The sequence below is a fragment of the Carassius carassius genome, chromosome 4 (assembly GCF_963082965.1).
Source record: "Carassius carassius chromosome 4, fCarCar2.1, whole genome shotgun sequence".
In the NCBI taxonomy this organism is placed as follows: Eukaryota; Metazoa; Chordata; class Actinopteri; order Cypriniformes; family Cyprinidae; genus Carassius; species Carassius carassius.
The window spans coordinates 23,057,694-23,076,474 of NC_081758.1; the positions used below are offsets into that span (position 1 = coordinate 23,057,694).

The 18,781-nt window shown below is 38.8% G+C and overlaps 1 protein-coding gene and 1 long non-coding RNA gene across 2 annotated transcripts in view; one reads left to right on the forward strand and one right to left on the reverse strand.

Annotated features, from left to right (window-relative positions):
• The window catches only part of LOC132139521 (BMP-2-inducible protein kinase-like), a 47,252-nt gene that overhangs the window by 22,496 nt on the left and 5,975 nt on the right, over positions 1–18,781 (reverse strand). The gene's annotated exons all lie outside the window — the stretch shown is intronic.
• LOC132139523 (uncharacterized) overlaps positions 15,663–18,781 on the forward strand; it is a 318,882-nt gene continuing 315,763 nt past the window's right edge. The window contains exon 1 of the long non-coding RNA XR_009433638.1: positions 15,663–15,713. This is a non-coding gene — a long non-coding RNA (uncharacterized LOC132139523). The remainder of the gene's footprint in view (positions 15,714–18,781) is intronic.

Genomic DNA, 18,781 nt, shown 5'->3' on the forward strand with positions numbered 1-18,781 from the left:
GCTAAACACGGAAGTGATTGGTCAAATTTGGCAGAGTGACAGTGGATCTGTTCACGTCGCAGAACAATGCTCAATGCCCTCTGTTCTTCGCTCTGAAGGATTAGAGCGCGCCTCTGGGAATAGACGCACTGGCGCACGAGTGGCCTCGTGTTCTCCTATACGCGTTCCCACCGATTGCGTTGATACCTCCAGCCCTTCACAGAGTGAGGGAGGAGGGCCTAAAAATGATACTGGTAGCTCCGCAGTGGCCAGGGAAATTTTGGCTGGCGGAGATCATACATATGCTGTACACAGAGCCATGGTCCCTGCCACTGCGCAGGGATCTGCTGTCACAGGCGGAGGGGGAGATATTTCGTCCTCATCCAGAGCACCTGGCACTGTGGGCCTGGCCAGTGAGTGGTTAAATATGAATGCGGCTGGTCTGCCAGACAGTGTTATTAGAACTATACAGAATTCTAGGGCCCTGTCCACTCGTTCACTCTATGAATGTAAATGGGGCGTGTTTGAGCATTGGTGCGCGGCTAGACACGTAATTCCCTTTCAGTGTTCAGTGGCAGTGATTCTATCATTTCTGCAGGATATGATAGATCAGGGTAAAGCATTCTCGACAATAAAGGTGTTTCTGGTCGCTATATCTGCCTGTCATGTAGGTTTTGACAACAAAACTGTGGGGCAGCACCCGTTGGTGTGCCGGTTTATGAAGGGTGCGCGACGCGCTTTGCCAGTCTCAAAACCGATCTCTCCATCATGGGAACTGGTTCTGGTGCTTGATGCGCTTTCAGTGACTCCATTTGAGCCACTGGACAAAGCTGACCTGAAATTATTGTCGTTTAAGACGGCACTGCTGTTAGCTTTGGCTTCAGCGAAGCGCGTAAGTGAAATTCATGCACTTTCTGTGAATTCAGCGTGTACGCAGTTTATGCCAGGGGACGCAGGGGTGTTTTTGAAACCTAATCCTGCTTTTATGCCCAAAGTGGTCAATTCTATTGTTCCTCTCAAGTTAAGAGCCTTTAACCCACCGCCTTTTGCTTCAGCAGAACAGCAAAGGCTGAATACGTTATGTCCGGTGCGTGCTTTACGCATTTACATGGAGAGGAGTTTTTTATCATTCAACAAGAGGAATGTCGACGACATGGGCCCTCTTCAAAGGAATTACGTTACAAGATATTTGTGATGCGGCGAGTTGGTCCTCACCGCACACATTTGCGAGGTTCTATAAACTGGATGTTACAGCTCAAACGTTTGCACATGCCGTTTTGAGCATAGGATCTTAAGTGTTAATCAGCCCAGTAATAGTTCTTTGGTTGGCAGGAGACTTCGAGACAGGCTATCTGGCAATACGGGAGTTAGGATATCCCATAGTGAGACACCGAAACGTATGCTTGAAAGAGAACAATAGGTTACTTGCGTAACCCCGGTTCTCTGATAGCATTAAGTGAGGTGTCTCACCAGTAGGGCTGTCGCGGTTAAGAAATTTCCCCTGCGGTTATTATAGGTGGCTCAATAGCGCGATATGCGGTATTACCGCCGTTTTTTTTTTTTTTTTTTTTTTTTACATAATTTATCCTGATTTTGCTGCATACAAAGCTCTATCGTTGAGTTATGTAGCATATATTGTTGCTTTTTTAACTGACAGAGACACGTTTTAAAACATTTTTGTTTGTTAAATGCCAAACAGCAACAAGAACATGCGTTTTCCAATACATTTTTTTTTTACGAAATCAAAGAGTTCTAACATGTATTAAACGTATTTGTGCGCGACTTTGGACAACAGCGGAAATCTAGACTGATTATCGCGGCACTGGCCCAACAGGACAGTGGATTCGCGCTGGAGTCGATGCACTACTCAAGCAGATAGCGTGTGTGAGCTCGTTATCTGCTCACGCTCTCTTGGGTATGGGCACTGACGCGGAGGTTGTCCGTGACTTCAGCAGGTATGCCTGTTACTTTCACAGCTGTATTTTACAGATTTCGCAAAGGCTTCAGCTACTCTTAACTGTCGGCCGGTACCGGTCTCAGCTGTTCTTTTTGATGTTGCTGCGCGATCTGATGCTTGAGGGGGCAGCTGCGCTGGATGACAGGGGACACTCTAACGCTTAACATGGCTTAATATACTAAGACAGTGATATTAACAGACCAAACTCACTAAAAATCATACTAATAAAGTATACTATCTAAAAAAAAACAGATGAGCCCTGAATATGAATGCAACTTGTTTAATAACACGTTAAGCCTTTTCCTCCCATAGAAAACCGTTATAAGAAAACGCTTAATGTACAAAGACAGTGATTTTTAAAAACCAAACTCACTAAACATTATACTAATAAAGTAGTATACGATGTATAAAAAAAAAAAACCTTTTGATCCCTGAATATGAATGCAAGTCGTTTAATAACACGTTAAGCCTTATGATGGTTTTCTATGGGAGGAAAAGGCTTAACGTGTTATTAAACATGTTGAATTCATATTCAGGGATCATCTGATTTTTTTGTAGATAATATACTTTATTAGTATGATGTTTAGTGAGTTTGGTATGTAAATATCACTGTATTGGTACATTAAACCACGTTAAGCGTTTTTCACGTTAAGCATTTTAGAATGTCCCGATGACCTCAAATTAGATGTATTGCCGCGTCACAGGAACCTTTTTGCAGCAAATTTTGCATATCGGCTCATGTATATTCGCTGGCTCGCCCTTTTCATTGGGTTGAAAGCCAAAATGTTCCCAAACTGGCGACGTGACATTAGGTTTTGGGACGAGATTGAGCGCCTCCCATCGTTTGAGCCGGCCTATTCAAAACAAACAAAGCACCATAAAGCTACAAAGGCTCGCGAGAAAATTACAGTCGTAACCATATTGTATCATTAATTTATGTAACATCGACAAATTGAGAAAAAAAAACAAGGCGGCCACAGCCTCATAAAAAAAAAAACTGAACACTGCGGTTGCTTGTCAATAGTGCGGTATTACAATATTGCGGTTATCGCGACAGCCCTACTCACCAGATCACCCCCCTTGCTGTGTGAAGCGAGGAAGAGGTGTGCTTGTTTTGAAAGTCGTAATGACGTTGCGTCGCTCCTTTTATACTGAGAGGAGGGAGCTACTCCCTGACGCAACGTCATGTTTGCAAGCCAATTGGGGCTGGCGTAATGGAATTGGGCTTCTGAGGAATATGCGGAAGGGGCGTATCCCATAGTGAGACACCTCACTTAATGCTATCAGAGAACCAGGGTTACGCAAGTAACCTATTGTTTTCAAGTGCGCAACTCATGGCATTCGCTGTTCTTCTGCTGGCGGCCGGGTATCAAACAGCGTTGCATTGGTGCGGGCGCTCCCTTCTGGAGTGGGGGTGAATTGTTTGTAGTCATTATAAGGCCTCATTCACCGAACCGAGATGTCTGTACTGTGATGGTTCGGTACAAATACATGCATCGTTCCATCCCTAATTAACAATGAGCTGCACATATAGTGTGAAACCCCAAAACAGTACCACTAACCATATCCAAGTGCAAAGACTGAACAAAGTGCACTGAATAGAGATTTCAGTCACATCTCAAAAAAAGTGTGTCAGGGTTCACCCTGACATTGAGCAAAGGAAGCAGATGCATACTGCTGAAGACTAATACAGACAAGGAACAGTTCAGTCTCACACCAACATGCTTCATATCACTAAACTCAAGTGGCTCCAGAGGTGCAGAAATGCACAAAAATATTCTTATGCATTTGAGTCTTCACCCAAAAATGACAATTACGTAATAATTTGCTCACCCCATGACCTTCATATCATGAGTGACTGACGTCTTTCTGTGAAAGACAAAAAAGTTTTTGGTATATACATTCACCCTTTTAGACAAAAATACTTAAAAACATAAAACATCTTTTGTGTTTTGCTAAAAGTAAAAAAAAAAAAAAAAATCAGGTTTGGAATGACATAAGGGTGAATATATAATCACAGAATTGTCATTTTTGGGTGAACTACAGACCCATACACAGCAATATTTTGTGTAAGCAGGACAATAAAATACACTGACACTAACAGAAAGTGTCTTGAATAACATGACAAGAAATGATGTGTAAGCAGGCTGTTTTTAATGAGAAACAGGAAGTGTAGCCTTGCCATAAAATCATACTCGTAACACTGATGATCGGCCTAAATTACACTGGATTATTACTGATATAGGTCAGGTGCTATTCTGACATACTCCGTTACTTCGTCCTGTGATCTAAAACAGTATCAAGGCCAATTACACATTTAGTTAATCTGAGGGATATCAGAAAAACATACACACCAGCTGTCAGCTGCCTATCCGAATGCGGCCTCTGATTCCTCACACGAAATCCAAAGCATTGGCAGTGTAAGTGGTGCTAATGCCTGCTGATGGAGCAGGCCAGTGGTTTAGCTTCCTCTCTTTTAGTTGGATGTCAGCATTAGTGTCACCTCATAATCTGGCAGAAGTGAAGCTCATTTGTGAGAATCTGGGCTTGTATTAAACTCTGTACATATGTACTTAAGATTTTCCACCTAAAAATGAAAATTCAACCTTCAATTCAATGGTTTTGGTTATCATTGACCAAAAAAAAAAAAAAAAACTTTGTTAATGATGGTTCTATTCAAGACTTTGAGAAATGTGCTCTGGTGAAGCACAGCTACTTTAATTATTTTTATTTTGTTGGCAGGAAAATGAATAGGATGAAACTTAACAGAATGGAAATGAAGAAAAGAACAGGATGTTGAACAGGATGAAACCCAACAGGATGTAAATAAAAAGCTACACTTCCCATGGCTCAGTGTGGGTTTGAGAGTTTGCATACATGAATGTACATCACATTTTTTAAGTGTTGACAATATTATTTTGTAATATATTATGATTGCGTAATTTCTGTATTTTTATAGAACAGCATGAAACATTTTAAAGCAAGAAAAGCCATACAACAAAGAAATGGCCTACTTCCCTGAATTAGCGGTATGCTGTATTTATATTTATTTAAAAAAAAAAAAGTTAGATGTACTATATTACTTTTCCAACATGCCATCCTGTCAGAAAAATTTGAAGGATGGACAAATCCAGAGGAAAAATAAGTCCCTAGCAAATGGCATTGTCCGCATGGATGTTCCTGCAGATCTAGCCTAAGTTTAGACCTTCTCTATTCCAGTAATAGAGCCAGAAATGGAATCCCCCCACCAGCAGCCTGATGTGTGCTGACGATCACAAATGTTTATACTGCTGTGCATAAGAGCGCAAACAGAGGACATTTGCCTGCTTGTTCTGGGTCATTTCATACTACAGCAATACTGATGACTTCACATTAAAAATGGGCAATATAACTTAAAAAAAAAAAAAACATCAATATTTTCAGGTGTTTGACAATTTAATATAGATCTTGATATTTATGTACTGCATAATATGTTTGTTCCATAATGGCACAAAAGGGTGATTTTTATCAAATCAGATGAGCCAACAACACTCAAACATACACTGAAACAAGATTATAACTGCTCAATGAAAACGAATATGTATAATATTCATTTATTCTACTGAAATACAGCAGTTGTCCTTTTTTGTCTTTTCACACCTGCCTGACATACCCCAGGTCAGTAAGCCGTATCTTATTTTACCAGAGCAATCTTTCATAAAAACCAACGACCCACATGCAGCTCACACATATCTGTTAAAAAAAAAAGGCCTAATCAGTTTCCTTTGAGTCCTCCAAGTTACACCACAATGATGCTCACAAATTTATCTCTAACACAAGCTGACCTAAAAAGAGAGACACGTCTGCTGGCAACATGAGGTTGTCTTCTTTTTGGAACTTGGAACTCCCGTTTCTTTCTCACAGACTTTATGAATACAACAAAACTTTCACTTAGAAGTGCTGCATATTTCTAGCAAAAACGTACTCCCAAAGAGAAATGTCATTCAGGTAAATTTATCTATTACAAAGGGGTATGAACAACCTCGGCAACATGGCTGCCTGAGCGAACAAAAAGACACAGAAATGTACGCTTTTTTTGGCATTAATAAAGATTTTAATGAAAAGTAATCATTTGTTTTATATTACATTCAATCGTGAGTTCATATTAATAGTCATGTTACTCAAAGAAATGTTTGCAAAAATTGCTAATATTTGCTAAGGTCATATCATTACAGACTGCATGGCCACAGCATTATTTTCACGTCTGATCAGGGCGATAACCACCGTAGACTTCGAGGTGGACTAGTCCCCCCAATAGTTAGAAATCGCTAAACCCTTTTCTCAAATATTGCCAATTTGAGAGAGAGAGAGATGGAAGTTACATGCATGCGCATCTGTGCGTTTCTCTTTTTAGAGTGAGTTTACTTAAAAACAGTGATTTTATCCTCTTGTTGCTGTAAAATATAATGTAGCGATTCAGTATTTAAATATTTAATAAATGTCGTGGGGCAGTGTTGACAAGTTTATTTTCTCCTGGATGTGTGAGCTGCGTGATTTCCGATATGTGTTTGTGTGTCTGTCAGTAAGCAGCGCATTAATACAGAATAGAGCTGTCACTTTTGAGAAAAATCTAATTCGACGGATATCGAATATCATGCAATGTATTCGAATATCTACGTCCTTACGGATTACGGATATTTTACATCATGTTCAAATGCATATTCGCATATCGAATAAAAAGTGACAGCCCTAATACAGAATGATAATTAAAGGCACACCAGTATATGTGTGTATTGTAGGAGCTACACAAATTATGATGACATGTGACGAAATAGTAGTGGTGTCCCAATCCTTAGGGGAATATTTTCACCCCGACCCCTTGACACTCTGTTTCAAGGGACAAAGGGAAGGGGTAGGCGGAGGGGTAGGGGAAGCGGTTTAAAATAGAATTGGGATTGGGCCTTAAAGAAAGAAATTAGCAAATTACTAACAAATTAGCATTCATTAACATCAACATAAAAATTTGGTTGAAAGTATAAGAATTTTTTTTTTGAAAACTATGTTCCTTGGCAAATATTTGTTGATGTACTTTAGTTATAAAAAAAAAAAAAAAAAAATCAAATAGTTTACTCAAATATGTAGCCCTGATCTTATTGGCCTCTAGCCTCTAACCTTTTTAACATTATATAAAAGGAAGGATTTTGGGGAACTTAACTATGCAAGGCCACATCCTTAGGCCAAGATCTAAAAGACTTTTTAAATGTATCTGCACTCAAAAAACATCACGTACACTGGAAAATGGCCCAGAATGCTGGTACCTCAGGTTGCAAGTACAAAACACACAAAAAAAAAAACGAACATTACAGAGTCTTAAAACTGCAGCACTTGTGGATTACAACGCTGAAAAGACAGCAAGATGTTTTGCAACTGTCACAGACTGTTTCATCTTGTATGTTTACATGAAAAACTGCCTAATATTGGATGCAACCCATTGTGGCTAAAGAAAAACTATTCAGCCTGACCTGATCAACAAAGTGGTCAACAGATTTAAAAACTTAATAGTTACGACACTAAGCAATTTCTTTTCACCTACAGTATAATCACTAAAATAAATAAGGACAGGATGCAGATTTTCAAACAAATGAAACTCATGAACAATTGGCCATTTCACAGGGACAAGTGTTTTTTCTCAATACAGGGTTTTTTCTACATTGAAAAGTTTTTGGCAGCCGCCAAAACAATTTTTTGTCCCGCCAAAGCCATATTTGATCTGTAATTGGGTTTTGTGAGTGAAGCAGGCTACTGACGGAGAGAACGAGCACAGCACCCCACCCCCGCGCGCGCACTCTCTGTCTTCAGTTCTGTCTTTGCTCTCTCCCTCGCATCAAGTTAAGTGAAATATATCATATATATATATCATATTTTTAGTGACAAGTACACATTTCCATTGCCAACACTTATTGTCAGATACCTTAAAGGGATAGTTCACCCAAAAATGAAAATTCTACCATCGTTTACTCACCCTCAAGTTGTTCCAAACCTGTATGAGTTTCTTTGTTCTGTTGAACACAGAGGAAGATATTTGAAAGAATGACAGAATCAAACAGATCTTTGTCCCCATTGACTTCCATAGTAGGAAAAAATATATACCATGGTAGTCAATGGGGACCGAGATATGTTTGCTTACAAACATTCTTCCAAATATCTTCCTTTGTGTTCAGCAGAACAAAGAAACTCATACAGGTTTGGAGTAAATGATGGTGGAATTTTCATTTTTGGGTGAACTATCCCTTTAAAGACATTGCTATTGCTACATTGCTATGCCATTGCTACACTTTATATGCTATGACTGCTCCACAGACTTCTTGTTGCAAATTTTGCTCACACACACACACACACACACACAAACCTGGACCTGAAGATGGACACACACACACACACACACTCAAACTCACAAACTTACTGACACACTCAAACACAGGCTCACACACTCAAACATTCAAAAAGACTCACACACACACTCGCACACACAGACTCACACACTCAAACATTCAAAAAGACTCACACACACACTCGCACACACAGACTCAGACACACACACCAAACTGGACCTGGAGGTGGACACACACAGACTCTGACACACAAACACACACACACAAACCTGGAGATTGAGGGGGACAAAAACCAACACACACCAACCTGAGAGGAAAAAAATGACGTTTTAGTCGCATAACATCGGTTAATGGAAACGCCGTCATTTTGCAATAGTTGTTTATCGATATTTAGAAAAAAAAACACAGAAGTTTTGCGCGAATCTGTAATGGAAACGCGACAGCGCTTAACATAGACTAACTTCTCAGAGTTATGTTGAGCAACAGTGTTCATTACTAACCATTCAACTCCGGATTGATTCTGGAATCTTCGCTGGGGGAATAAGCATTAAGCACCGGTGACAATCCGTCCTCTAACTAACGCATGCTCATGTTTTGATTCAGATCGTGTTCGAAGAGGAGGGGCTAGTCGTGTGTGCCTCCGTTTGTGAGAGGGAGGGAGCAAGCAGCGCTACAATAAAATACAATTGTACCCATATTAAATAGTTTAAAAATCTGAGTCAATCCGTGGCGGTCAGCGTTGATATTGTGGCGGGCCGCCACAAATTAATGTATGGGAAACCCTGGACAAGCATTCCACACATGCAGCTGACATAACTTTAAATAAACTAAAAAAAAAAAAAAATGAGTGATGAAAGAATGGTTAAAGCCTGAGTCACCAACCCGTCGATCACGGTCGACAAGTCGATCTTGGAAGCATTTTAAGTCGATCGCGAAGATTTTTCAAAATCTGAGAAAAAAATTAGGGATGCACCGAAATGAAAATTCTTGGCCGAAACCGAAAACCGAAAACCAAGGCCGAAAACCGAAACCGAAACACAGAAAGAAATTATGCCAATTATTAGTACCATTGCATTTATTGCTATGACCGTGTACTAACTTTACTAAAATTAAGACATTGCAATTGCATAAATTAATATTAAAGTTTCAAAGATAATTACAATTACATAAATTATAAAAAAAATAATACATAATTACAAATTATGCAAATATTTATTAAGCACATTGCAACAATGCACAGTATTAAAAAATAAAATTCAAACTAAAAATGTATCCCGCTCATGTGTATATTAAATAATAATGTACAGGCCTACTGGCCTGCAGAAAGGTTTTAAAATTAACTGTTCTCTCATAAAAACAAAGTACATTTAGGTGAAGTGCATTTGAAATTTTTCTCTGTAGGACTAGAAAGTGCATTACTTCTCCAGTATAGGCAGGATTGTTATCACTTCTGGGGATGGGGACTTCAGACAGATAACCATCTAGCTGTTGAGCAGTTGAGCTTGTCATCTGCCTGACATTTGAGAAATATTTGAGAGAGTGTATTTAAATAGGGCCAGGGCATAAATAAACATTTTTATCAAATTAAAGCAGAAATCTAGCAGAAAATCTAGCAGAAAAATGGCTACAATCTGATATTATGTATGTGTGTGTGTGTATGTGTGTATTTGTGTATGTATATATATATATATAACGTATTATTATTATTTGAGGCACTTTCTTGCAGAATTTCACTGAACACATCAGACAACGAGGGTCCATGCCCCTCATCTGGTGCAGAGACTAGTCTTTTTTTCTGCGCTCTGATCTGTCTCCTGCGCTTGGAGCTTCTCCGTCTCCACGCGGGTTCTCCGCATCCAGCGCGGCCTGGATCATTTCTTGTGCGTGCTGCCTTATTTCCGCATCCAAGTAATGGTCTTTATAACGCGGATCAAGCACATTCGCGATGAAGTGCAGAGGATCCGAAAAGATCTCAGTGAGACGTGTGCTAACAGACTCTATAAGACTGTACTTTTCTTTGTTTTCACTTCGTGGTCCGTCTTAATCTCTTTGTTAGGAGACGCTTTAGTGCTGCGAATAAAGGAATAAGAAGAGAGAGAATGTTCTCACTGGTGTGAAGTGAATGTCGCGGGGAGCTTGTGGTCTGCGCTATGCAGGTGCACGTGCAGGTCGCGGTTTCTGTTTGCGTCATCAACATTTCGGCCGTGTTGTTTCGGTGATAAAAGTCCATCGGCCGAAAACCGAAAATGCCATTTTCGGCCAAAAATTTTCGGTGGCCGAATTTTCGGTGCATCCCTAAAAAAATATATATATATTTTTATTCATTATTATTTATTAATTTAAAATGCACCATGTGTGAGCCTATTGTGTGTAGTAAATTGTGTCTAGGGGACGGAGAGGGGTATATCTGTCCAATCAAATAGCCTATAGTTTACATATAATTCAAAGTAATGCAAAAACAAAAGTGCTGCATGGGGTATAAAGTCTCGGTGCTCTTTGGTTGTGGGATAGTAAATCTCTGAAGACAAGAACTCCAAGGCACTCGAATATCTCAGTGAAAAAATTAAAAAGCCTTTATTACATTCTTGGCTTGCTTTTTTTAAAAAGTTTAATAGTTTACATATAATGTCTGTAAAACAACCGCTTTCTTTATACTTTCGCCTAGCACCGCAGCGCGAGCCTCCGCTGACTGCGCGCACCTCAGAAAACAGACGAGACATTTATACTTGACGCAACTGTTTTAGAATGAAAACCAAACCATACAACTGATTTAGACGCGGGTGCCGGTGTGATGAGATGTACTAATATCCGTCTGCTCGGGCATGATTGTTTTAGGCCTGTAATTGATTGGTTATTGAGGTAATAGGGGTGGCACGGTTCGCTGAAAAAAAAAAAAAGTTCGATTCAACCACACACGGTTCGGCATGCACTTCAACTTAAATCTGACAAAGCATCTCTAATATAATCTGTAATATGGCTTGCTATAAATGGCACGTAAAAAACAGGGTTCAGCTAATAAATGTTTCTGTTGATGCTTGCGCATTCTGGGAGGAAAAAAAACCCTGGACAAATCATTCACACTTGTTCAACGCGAATGCTGTATATGAGCAGTAATTTATTCCGTCATCACCTGGGTGCTGATTTCTGTTTAAACTAAACTAATTTAAGCTTTGTCAGTTTAAACATTTAAGAGCCAGAGGACACGAGCTCGCGTGTGCAGTGTGAAGATTTGTGCGTGAGCTCATCCGAAGAGCGTAAACGCGTGCCTCGGCACGCACACACATATAAGCTCTCTCTGAAGTATTGTTTAAATGGACAAATTCACAAAAAATCATGTCAAAATAACTGTTTTGGTAAGTATCCTACAGCAGACATAGCTAGCTGAACGTAGGCCACTGTATCAGTGCATTCTCTTAAAGTGACAGTCTTTATATTAATAGAACAGCAACAACAAAGAAATCACGCACTGCTCCTGATTAAAAAGCTTCTGTAACTTTAATAAAGAACAATCTTTAATTTATACAGTCAAATATGCGATGCCATTTTACATTTGATTACATTATCCAATTTCTGTAGCTAAAAATGAATGTAGGTCTGTAATTTGTGTGAAAATATTTTTGAAGAATTGAAGGATGACTGTTGTCATAATATTTTGTATGCTATTTGCAATAACCTGAGTATTTCCATTTTGAAGTGTTTGAAATATGTTTTAAAAGGGAAAGTGAAACAGTACATTATTGGCTTAGGCCTGTAATTGACTGATTATTGTGTTTATATACGAGTAATAAGCCTGTGGAAATACTTAATGTTATATTACTGTTAAAAATGTTTAATTAAAGTTGGCAGTTTGTATAGTTATATACTATTTGTATAGTTAAATAATTTGCTAGTGACTAACAGGCAACAAGAATGTCAGAGTAGAACTTACATTGTGGCCTTTTTTTTTAAATAATTTTTTGCAAGTGGTAGATCTTGGTTTACATTTGGACTTTAGGCTCGAAAAGGTTGGTGACCACTGGGTTAAAGCAATTGGTCTGCCCGTCAGTGTCTGAATCAGTGTATAACAAATCATTACTTCTTAGAAGAACACACACATCTGAAATGAGAAAGTGTGCTTACCCCATTTAGCAAGAGTGTTTAGTAAAATTTAGCATTAATAAATAGGCCTATGACAATGTGTAGTAAATAACCTATAAAATCATTTAAAGTTAGACTGGAGTGAGATGAAACTAGATCAAAGCAAGCTGCTAGCAAGTTGCTAGCTAGCTGCTAATTTTCTTAAATTTTATATGGTAAAAAAATTACACTATTACACCTTTTAATGCTACGTTTTAATGCTTCTTTTTAATTGATATGATTATACTAAAATAATTATCAGCTCTATCAAAAAAGGATTTTATCTTTCTAAACTATGCAAGCCAGTCATGGAAAAATCACAGCTTTTTTTGCAAATAGGGCAAGAAAGGATGACAGTGATCATTTTTTTCATTAATAAATAGGATAAGAAAAAAAAAAAAATTCACAAACTGGTTCTTTGTATTTATTTTAAATGTAACATTTATTGTCAATATTGGGATCATGTGGGTACTAGGGTACTCTTTGCTGTGTGTGGATGACCATGTCGGTCAGCCACCACCAAAGAACAATTTTGACCCAGGAAAAACCCTGCAATATCTTTATACGGTTTATATACAAGGGAGTCTCTCATGTTAGTGTTAGTGTTAGCTGTTGCTCTTTTATTATTATTAGGAATGGGTGATCATTTGCTCCCAAATTTCAGAGAAGAGCTTCAAAATCATGACATCAACAAGTGCACACACCCCATGCAATGCATAACAAGTAGGGCTGGGACAACGCGTCGAGGTCATCGATGACATCGACGCAAAAAATACGTCGGCACGAAATATGCGCATCGATTCGTCGACCTGTTTTTATTTCTCTAAAAAAAGTTTGCAAAAAGCTTACCTTATGTGCGCTGAATATACGCGATGGCTGGATCAACATTCTGTCCAACGTTATATAACCAATCCAGGGGTTTTTCTGCATTGATCTTTTTTTTTTGGCGGCTGTCAAAGCCTTATTTGATCGGTGAGTGACAGTGACAGGGCGCGTACGAGAGAGAGCCCCGGCTGCGCGCGCACTCACAGTCTTCAAACAACACGAGCGCTTCTTGCTCTCTCTCTCCCTTGTGCATATTAATCAAAATCATTAAACACGATAGAAAAAGGGCGAAACACCAAAGTTTCACGCACGCTCGCGCACTCACAGTCTTCAAACTACATGAGCGCTCTCTCTCTCTCTCTTTCTCTCCCTCTCTCCCTCGTGCATATTAACCAAAATCATTAGACACGATAGAAAAAGGGTGGAACGCCAAAGTTTCACGTGGACCATTCGGAGATTTTTTTTCTCCATGACAGGTTGCTGGCTCCCACTGTTAAATTTTTTTTTTGGAAAAGCACTCTCTGTATTAGCTTAAAGCCCTCAAGTTTACATTGGTTACTGTATTCTTTTAATTGCTCTAAACAAGTATTTTGGGTGACCTTTTTTATTGAATGCTAGACATGAAGTTGTTGTTATTTTCATCTGAAAGAAGAACTTTTTTATTGAATGCTAGGCCCTATGTGTTCAGTAAGCTTGTTTCAGTAAGCTATGTGTTTTCAAGGCTTCAAGGTTTTATTGAATGCTATCTCTATACAAGTGCAAAGTAATGCATTCTTAGTCAGTCTTTTATTTTGTAATTTTAAGAGCAATAAACATATATTGCAATGTTAAGGAATTCATGTTTTTTTCATTCAGATATGTAAATCAACATGTATAAATTGTTAGTAGTCAATTAATTGGGAGATAATCGAAATGGAATCGGCCTGAAAAATTAATCGTTAGATTAATCGATGCATCGAAAAAATAATCGCTAGATTAATCGTTTAAAAAATAATCGTTTTGTCCCAGCCCTAATAACAAGCATGCATCTTTTATTTTTAAAGCCACTTGTCCATCTTGTTTATTATTATTATTTATTTAATTTTTTAACCATAAAACATACCAGAAAGACAGAATAAATGTTTAGCGTTTAACTGGTAGGACACGTGTCCGCTACAACTCCCCATACTCTCACCATCAATATAAAGCAAATCTAAAAGACATCTAATAAAAAAAGCTTGCAGTCTCACTCTGCCATCAAAACAATCTGCATTATTTAGGAGGACAAGTGGATCTGGTCAGATGCCAGACAAAACACTAAACAGTTGCCAAAACCATTCACCACACGCAACATTGTTTTAGACAAAGGAATTAAAGCGATGACAGTTAGATAATCTTAAGAGTACTACTGTTTTTTTTCCCCACAGAGGACTGCTTAAGGTTTGAGATGCCAAACTGATCATTTGATCATCACTGATCATTTCTATTAGATCTGCAGAATTTAGCCCTTAATAGTCTGCATATAGAGCCCCTTAAGTTTTATTGTGAAAGTGTTCTGTTCTTTATTTGTTTTTTGTTTTGTCTGCACGTTAATTCTTGCAGCTACAAGTGCTGAAAGACAAGCTGATGTCCAAAAGGAATTTTTTATTTAATCTTATCTCATTCTTTGGCTGTTAGGGTTAGGGGTTTTTTTAAGCAAAAAAATTAAGAAGAAATGTTTCACTTAAGCAGAATGGCAATAAGATCAAAACAATTTACCATTTTGGTTGCTCTTTAAATGGTGTCATGAAATGGAGAATAAAAATGTTCTTGATTTTTACACATATAAAACAAAAATGTACAATAAAAACAAGTTTTACCCTTTAAAACTCAAAATTGACTACCTAGTTCAAATTATAATTTTTTTCTTTTCTACCCCTCTGAAATGCCCGGATTTAGAAAAATTGGTAGAATTGTGACATCACGTAATAACTTCCTCGACATGCCAGTTTTGCATCATCATCATCATCATAAGCAATCAAGCAGGTGTAGAAAATGTCAGTATGTATCTAAATTATGGAAGTTTTTGATGGAAAAAGAATTTCCATGCACCTCAGGATAAAAAAAAAAAAAAAATCATTTCATGACCCCTTTAAACTGATGAAAGAGAAAAGGTCAAAGTTATTAATGTATTGCCGGTGCATGTGACAAGTGAAACTAGGCCAGAAAAATAAAACTGACAGGGACTGTCTATGCCAGTATTGATCCTAAAAGATATTCTTGTTTGCCGTAACCCGACCGACCCTGTCAATTTAAGACAGACTCAATTTTTTTTTTTTTTAGTCCGACCGACTTGCCGATTGTAAATTAGCGTTAAGACCGACCAATGGAATGGACCGAGATGGAATGGAACACGGACTGTGAAGTACCGGGGCTCATAAGGCAGCTTCCTTATATTACCCATATTTGGTGTTATTTGCCATATAAAACTTATTTAGACATGCAAAGTGTTCATTCATCAATGAACACTTGTCACTCAAATCAAACCATTTCATTCAAATCATTTTTTTTTTCCACAAAAGTGAAAACCCAAGAACGCAAAGTAAACGGTCTCTCATTTGTAGGTTGCATTGATACCTAGTGGTGGATGCAAGTAGAGCCCGGTCGATATTATCGGCCGATATAAGCTAATTGCATTTAAATCGGCATCTGCATTTATAACGGCCGATGAAACATGAGAAACAGAGTCTCATGCTTCACTTATGTTATGAGTGTTGCATAGTGTGCCCACCAGAGGGAGCTCTGCAGCTCCAGAGTTAACAACAGTGCCAGAAGTCCACTACAGAAGAAAGCGGTCAACCAAGCCACGGAGATGTAACAAGCCAGATGGTGAGTCTGTCGTTCGTCATGTGAAATGATTGTAGATTTAGTTCATACCCTGTATATAAAAACTGTGTGGTAGTTCTAGCTAACGGTCCTATCATTATCACTTCTAAATATTCTGTAACATCACTTACAGCCGCTAATGCATTGCTGTATTAGATTAGCCACAAAGCTAATACCATGTTTATCAGTGGAAGAGCGCGAACGTTAATAGGAGGTCAAACTATAACGTTAGCGTTTAACTTATTCTTATTCTATTGCGGTGTGTTTCCCACATAATGACCGCGTCATTGGGCCTTTCACACAGGACGCGGTATGCACGGCGCTTGCCGCTGGGCTCAGCGTTGCCCTTCAGATACAACGCGATTTGCGCTGCGCTATGGCATAGGCGGAGTTTTAAAAACGTTTAGCGGGAGCTCTTTCATAGTCTGTTCCTCCTCCTTTCGGTCAGCAGCAAACATGTATCTGTCCCGTTGTAAGAAGCGAGCGATAGCGCTAGTCCTGCTGATGAGAATTAAGAGAGAAGCAAGGAAGAAGAGGCTACCCTCAGGTCCAAAGAACAATTTGGTGAATTCAGGCTGGTTACGTTACTCTAACGCTAATAGCTTCCTTTTTAGCAGGCCCCTTAAATGCTTGCTATTAACTTGTTTGAAGGTGGTTCTTCTCAAAATTGACAGCGGTGTGTTCATGACACTAACGTTAACTGGGTCTAATATCCAGATTATTTTTAAAATCAAAATATCGGCTTATAAATCGGCTCTTTTCGAGTTAATATCGGCATCGGCCCCCAAAAATCCATATCGGTCGGGCTCTAGATGCAAGTAAAACAATATAACAGTACCTCATTTTTTTCTTCTCACCAGAAATACATGCAATAAACATGTTTTTGACAAAGATTAAAATTTGTTTGTGGTCTATATAGCCTGCATCAAAATGAGGTTTGCAATTATGCACCCGAAGGCACGGGTTGAAGACCCAGTCAGTGACGTCACGATATGCTAATTTGTTTAAATTCATACCCAAGTCATCACCATCACCAAAATTTTCCTTTTTTTTTTTTTACATTGAAACTTGAAAAAAAAAAAAAAAAGACCGACCCTTTTTTTTTTTTTTTTTTTTTAATTACTGTTACTGCAAACCAAAATATTTTTAAAGATGGCCCTACCCATGTCACAAAACACACATGCACTTGATTGAGAAACTGAAAAGATAGTTTCCAATAACTCAACACTACAGAGGCCATAACATCAACATAAAGAAACCAAGGCTGAAATGTCTGGGTTGACAGATAACTGAACTCCATCAACGCCCTCAACTGTCAGTAGGACATACAGACCCTATAGCGAGTAGGAAGGACAATAAGGAAAACAGAGTGGCTCTTAGCATAGTCATTCGCCCAGCACATGCTCTGTGAGTGGGGTGACACCTCCACACATAACTCATTCAAGGTCAGACCAGTATTGCTCCAATCAAAAGTGCAGCAGAATGTCCTTAGAACAGCTCTGAACCAGTTTGGTGTCAAATGACTCTAAAAAGATATTTAGTAAGAGATCAACGACCAAAGCAGATTCTGCCAGCCACATAATTAAGAAGTGAAACAAGGCAAAACACTCGAGTCATGACCAGGTTTGTTGACAAAAGGAAGCAGTCCTTACAGGGCTCGTTGAGAGAAAAGTGAGCAGGTGGCCGACTTACCGACCATTAAGAAACCACACAAAGCTTGTTGATGATGCATACTGCATTTAACACAGATGAAAATCAGCTGCTTTACTGCATTAAAGAATTAATTTCTGCACTATATCAAAAGTAAAAGTGGTAAAATCATCTCATTATTTCACAATCACATATACAGGCTCTTTGAGCACTACTGTAAAAGGGGCAAATGAAACCCTCCTATCCAGAATCGTAGTCCCTTGCCCAAATGCCAACCCACTCTCTGCCAACTCCCCAGGGGCCAGACTTACTAACAGCTTGTGCCAGCGCAAACCATCTTTAGATGTTAAAATAGTACTGTCAGGATTTGTGCCCTTATTTAACGCTCCAAAAAAGAATGTCTTAAAGCAGACACTAATTTGCGTTGCTCTTGGTAGATTGTGTGTCAGTCATAATGGAAACATTTTGTTTCAGAATGTCACTGTTTTTTTCAATACAATAAAATCTTTTGTTGTGTTCCATAGAAGAAATTAAATTTAGAATGACATGGGGGTGAGTAAATGACAGAATTTTTATTCAAGGGTGACCTATCCCTTTAAGACCCTCAAATTAACAGTAGACATTCATAACTTAGTAGGGCTGTCAAAATTGTTCAAAAATGACGTTCGAATATTCCCTCTAAAAAAAACACGAATATTCGAACTATTCGAACATCTAGTTGCGCCTGTCATCAATGACCCGCGTTATGTCAATAACAGGACAAAATACAAAGAGACATAACTACCTGTATAGGTAGTCTATTTAAAGTGTAACTAAACCCCTGCTCAGAGCCTGACTCCACCCACTGACAATATTTGAAAAATGCTGAAAAGTGGGCAGATCACAGCGGAGATAGAGGGGACGAACCTAGGGCGGGGCTGACCGAGTGCGGCGTGATCCTGAGACCCGCAGTGACGGATTGATTGACAGCTGCTGTCAGAGACGCTAAAATGGAGAGTGACCGTAATGACGCAAGTAGCTTTGCAACAGAGCGATCATT